The sequence below is a fragment of the Capsicum annuum genome, chromosome 11, assembly GCF_002878395.1.
Source record: "Capsicum annuum cultivar UCD-10X-F1 chromosome 11, UCD10Xv1.1, whole genome shotgun sequence".
In the NCBI taxonomy this organism is placed as follows: Eukaryota; Viridiplantae; Streptophyta; class Magnoliopsida; order Solanales; family Solanaceae; genus Capsicum; species Capsicum annuum.
Genome location: NC_061121.1, coordinates 147,934,783 through 147,941,147, shown reverse-complemented (window position 1 = coordinate 147,941,147; position 6,365 = coordinate 147,934,783).

Below are 6,365 nucleotides of genomic sequence, written 5' to 3'. Positions count from 1 at the left end.
GTATAATTTTTTAGGAAACAGATACATATTTGAATACATTTTTATCAAGAAGTGATAGAGAAATCAAGTTCTTCCGTAACCTCGGTACATATAAGATATTGTTCAAAGTTGACACTTTTTTTGAAGTTATTTTCAAGCATACTTTTCCGGTTCATTCAACTTGTGCAGTTGCAGAGTCTGCCATGTAAATCTTCTCTTCGCCTTAAGACAGAGAGAACGTAGCAAATAGCTCCTTATTTTCCCAAATGTGGCGGGTGGCGCCGGAATCCATCCACCATTCTAGAGGATTTCCCACCGAGTTGCATTCAGATATCATGGAACACAGATCGTCCATTTATTTCTTGGATTCAGCCATATTTTCTTGGTCCTTATTTTTGCCTTTCTTTGGGGCACAATAATGTGTTAAGTTGTGGCCAATCTTTCCATAATTAAAGCATTTCCCCTTGAATTTCTGCTTAGGTTGATTGCTTTCTTATCCAGTTTTCTTTTAATTTTTTGAGTTGTTATGGTCATCTTCTACAATGCTTGCTCCATTCATTACAGAATTTCCTTTCGACCTTCTTTCAGTAGCTTTGTTATCTTCTTCAATGGACAGTCTTACTGTGAGATCTTCGACTGCCATCTCCTTCATTTATGTTTCAAGTAGTTCTTGAAGTCCTTCTACATAGGTGATAACTTCTCTATTATTGTTGCAACTTGAAACGCCTCATTCACGATCAAACCTACAATAAAGTTTATGTGAACATTAAGTGCATTTTTAACATGTTCGACTTAGGTATTTACCAAATTCATACCTTCCGCAAGGAGATCATGGATGATAGCTTACAGTTTCTATACTTGGGATACAACAGACTTACTGTCAATCATTTTATACTCAAGGAATCTTGTAACGAAGAACTTTTTGGTTTCAGCATTCTCAGTTTTGTATTTTCTTTCTAGCGCACCCTACAACTTTTTTGATGTTTTCATTCCACTATACAAGTTGTATAGGTCTTCTTGGAGGCCACTTGGAATGTAATTCCTTCATAGGAAATCAAAGTGTTTCTATGCCTCCATAACGATAAATTTTTCTTGGTATAAAGTTCCTTCGAGCACCTCTAGAGCTTTTTCAGATGTAAATCTTTGAAGACACAATGTTGTAAGTTAGAAGAACATCTCCTATTGCCATCTTTTGAAATCAATACTTGTGAATTTTTTGGATTTCTCCGCTAGTGCCATTACATGTGGAACACTTGTAAGACTCATTCAGGAAACATTAGTTGTTGCCACAGTCATTGCAGCATCATTCACATAACTGTCAGTAGTCATTTTCTTGTCACAAAAAGACAGTAAGTTTTAGTATATCAAAATACTACTTATAAAGTAGTAGCAACTTTAACACCCCTTTTTTTTAGTTTAACGATAAAGTTCGTATGACTTCCAATCATTAATCAACTGACCTTTAACTTGTGATGACATTTTTATGACCTAAAACCACTTGTTAAGTTCAAACAGAGTAGAAATCTTATAGCTTTAATCTCCAAAAACCAAAACAATACAGATTCTGGATTATGAAAAAAACTTTAGTGAATAGAAAATTTCACCAAACAAGCAAAAAAAAAATCTTTTTTTACTTAAGAATGTTGTTTTGGGTAAACAATCTATATTATGTCAAAATAACTTCAACAAAAGTTCAAGATTAAATCAAGAACACTTGTGAAGTTTTTTAACACCTTCAACAAAAGTTCAATGTGAACTATCAAAGAAGTGTGTTATTTTATTTCAAAGAAAAAAGATGAAGTAGAATAAATCAAGTCCTCCAAATTCACGGAGTGTCCTTAAGGAAATAATTCATTTTAAGTACCCTAGATTGCAGAATTTTCCTACCAGGATAAAATGGCTTCACAACCAAAATGTAGTGGTACCTCAAACATTCTGGTTTTCTTTGAACTCACTCAATGGGAGAAGATCACACAGAGTTTTTAGAAGCAACAGAAATGTTTTTTCTCTGCAGAAATTTTCATACTAAACCTATGGAAAAAATGCAGGTTTATATAGTCATGAAGTGCCTCTTCAAAAATGAGGAAATGGTTCATCGGAAAGGTGTATCATTTTGGAAAAGCCATGTCTGTCCATTTCAAAACAACATATTTTTTCGAAATAGTGTATCTTTTCCTCGAAGGGTTGTGTCCCTCCATTTTCCATTCACACCAATTGAACCCAACAATTGTAATTTACAATTAATCAAATTATAGTTACTAGTGATAATTATATTCCAAACAATAGCGCTTTATAAACTTTCCTCATATATACTTCCACTCCCTTTCACTACTTACTATCCTATAGTTACTTCATCCGTTTTATAATAAGTGATATTTTAATTTGGACATACCTCTTAAGAAAACTATTTACTCCTAAAAAATTAAATGATATGTTTACTAACTGACCCTTAATCAGATGTCTTGAAAAATAATTCTAATGATTTCGTGGTTATGTAAAATTTTATTTATTTTAATAAAGATAAAACTAAAAGGAAAAAATCAATATCCTTCTAATTTTGTGAAATCATTTATTTTGAACCAAACAAAAAGAAAAAAATACATGTTAGAAAATAAAGGACGTAATCTAAAAATATGACAATTAAAGCATTCGGGTGGGATTAGTACTATACATATAGGAGTTGTTTGGAGTGAGATATAAGTTGTAATAGTCTCAGGATAAATTGTGGAATTATTTCATGTCTGGTTGATGGGATAAATTAGTCAACAGATTACTTATCCCACCATTTATGTTGTAGTGATAGGATAAGTTATCACATATTTATGGTGGGATAACTTATCCCGAGATAATTAATTTCGAAATAAGTTATCCCAGAAAAACTTGTTCCCAACCAAATGATAAGGTGAACCAAATTGCATTTGGCATCATTATTAATGATCATACGATGTGGTGTTGATACAAACTTCATTCTCTCTAAATTAATTATCCAATTTACTATAAATATTTTTCCCAAATATTTTATCCAATTAATAAATTAAGACATAATTAATTAGAAATTTCTCATTTTACTCCTACAATTAATATTTTTTAAAAGCATAAACAAGTTTATTAGTTTCAAAAAGTATTTTTTATCAAAGGAATGAATAAAGGGAAAATAAGTAAAACTATCCATCTTATTTATAATTTCTTAAGAAACGTGCAATGGAGAAAATTGACAAATACTATGAAATTGAGGGAGTATAAAGAGATTTGAACTATATTAATTTTATCAAGCCAAGTAAATATATATAGATAATTTTCATACATGCACCAGATACAACACCATGTTCTCCAAATTATATATATATATATATATATATATATATATATATATGCTTTTGGTCCTATTTATTTAATATAGATGAAATTTGGAGAGTTAACCGAATTATTTTTATTTGCTTTAAAAATATTTTAAATTAACAATTATTGTAATTAATAATAATATTTTAATGTAATTTTCACATAATATATGTTACTCTCTCTACCCGAATTTATGTGCATAAATGAAATTTTGAGAGAACCTATGTTTTATTGGGATAATAGTTTGAAAAATACGTATACTTTGCCTAAATTTGCAGTACCAATTGTATGTATTTATTTTTAAAAATGAGAAGTTGTATGTATTTATTTAAGGAATGCATATAGAACTAGATTTAGAGATCCACCAAAATATTATAAATACTAATGAATAATATAGACCAATCCCAAAAATATAAAGAACTAAAACAAATATTATCTGGGAAACAAAGAGAATTAAAAATAAGAAAAGAAAGACTACAATATAACATAATTGTTGGAGTATGTCAAAAATCAATAAAAGCACAAAAGGAAGAAATATCATAGTTAGAATCACAAATAGATAGTCTAGAATACATATGTCAGCATGATCTATACACTATCAAGTAGATTAAATAAACAAAGAAGAATTTATAATAGATGAAAAAACATATGAAAATCATGAAAGATTAAAAATAAGAATAATATTTTCTAATTTAGGAAGAAGATATAAGAAAATAGGTGAACATTTATATTTAGAGTTAGAAAAAGAAGAATTAAAATTAGAAGATAAATTAAAAACTATGGTAAGAATAACAAAAGAAAATGAAGAAATAAACAGAAAAAAGGAAATAGAAAAAATAAAACAACAAACTACAGATGAAATACGAAAAATAGAAAAATAAAAAATAATAGGATTGTTGAATTAGAAAAAGAACTACAAATGCTAAAAGATCTGTACGAAAAAAGACAGAAAGAAAAAAAAGAAAAAGATAAAGAACAAAAATTATTAGCTGAGATAAATCATTTTAAGGAAAAATTAGAACAAAGAACTAAAGAATTAGAAACTAATGAAATAGAAATAAATACAATAGATGCTGAAGAAACAGATAATTATGATTAGAAAGTAGTGAAACATATACAGAAATCTTAACAAATATAGAAAAAATAGAAATAAATGAAAAACAAGAAATAATTAATAAAGAAAACTTAGAAAATACAAACACGGAAATAAACACTCTTGATAAAAAGGATGATGAAAAAATAATATCTAGTACATCAGAAATAAGAAAACCTACATATTATTATAAAGATAAGTTTAAAAAATATAACCTAAAGGATGAATATAACAAATGGACACCAAAACAAATAGTCAATAAAAATTATAATTTTTTTTATACTTAGACTGTGTAATAGATGTAGATAAAACGATACAATTTAGGATAGGATATATAACAAAAGAATTATTAGACAATGGTATAAATGCAATAGATACACCAGAATATATAGAAAGAACACTAATAGGAACAACAAAATTATGGTTTTTAAATTTAACTAAAGATAGTAAAAAGATATTAAGGGCTGATAAAAAAATGGAAGGAACAACAGTAATTAAACTAACACCTACAGACATATTGAACAAATATGAAATAGCTATAAGAGATGAATTTAGAAGTATGGCAACAGAAGAAGAAGAACAAAACAAAGAAAAAGATATAAATAGGAATTTAATGTTAAAACTAGCAACATGTAATATGTGATATATAGATGAATATATATGTCCATTGATAACGCTCAACTTACACCTCAAATTAGTGTAAGGCGGTCGTCGTCAGTATATTTACCCAACTTTGGAGTCGGGGTCGAATCCACAGGAACAATATGAGTGGCGATTAAGCTAATTTGAAGCTATAGCTACAAGTTTAATTCAAACAAATGGTATGAAAATATAAAATTAAGATAGGGGTTTTGGAAGTATCAAGTAATGTTGTCACATCAGTATTAATGTTTGTAATCAATATAAATGGGAAACCAGAGTTATGTTCACCAAGGGTTTCAGGAATTGATAGATACTAGGTAATACTAGAGATTCTCTGAATGATTAGAACAACAGAATTTCCTTGATGATTATACTATCTAACTTATCTCTCGACCTCACCAGACAATTTATTATCTAATTCTCTCAAACTTAGATAACTTATGTATTTCCAATAGGATGTTATCTCAAGTAGATTAATCCAGTTATGGTATTAATCATTAAACAGAAGGTTGGTAGTTTCTGAGTCCCTGTTGATAATTCACGTCCTGTAGTCTATTTCTCCGTTAGAAGTAAATAAAACCTAAGGCATAATCTAATGTTTGCAACCACTAGATTTTAGTTAAAACCACAGAATTTCAAGATGTTCTATTACTCCTTGAATCCGTTAAACACCTAGCATCATATCAAACCCTAATCCTTGGATCCCATAACCCCAGCTAATGGAATTAGCCGCTCATGATTTGATGAAAAAAATCACAAGTTGAATTCATGATGTTAATAATCAACTTACGTGTAGATGGAAAACAACAAGAAATTTCTTCAACTAAATCCCAAGTTAGAAACCCAAGAATAGTTTATAAGAAAGAAAACTAAGAATAGTTGGCCAAAGAGAATAATGTACGTGTTTCTCTCTCCAAAGTTCTTGTTCTGAATAATGAAAACTTGATAATTTAAAAACCCTCAAAATTTCTATTTATACTAAAGCCTAATTAAGGTAATAAAATAACAAAATCACAGCTGGGCTTGAATTTAGGTGACGGCATATTGGAGTTGATCGTCAGGCTTCTGACAACGTCTCAGATATGTCATCAAAAGTCGTACCTTCTTAACCTATTCTGCCTCACTCTGATGATGTCCTCTGAAAGCTTACCAGAGGAGTGACGGCGTGTAGCAAATGTTGTCCGACCTTCAGCTTATTTCACCATGTTTTATCCCACTTGACGGTATCTTCTGACGGCTAACCACACTTGTGACAACATATTGAAAATGTAGTCACCTTCATCCAGCAACTCTTCTTCATTGTTCTTCCTGA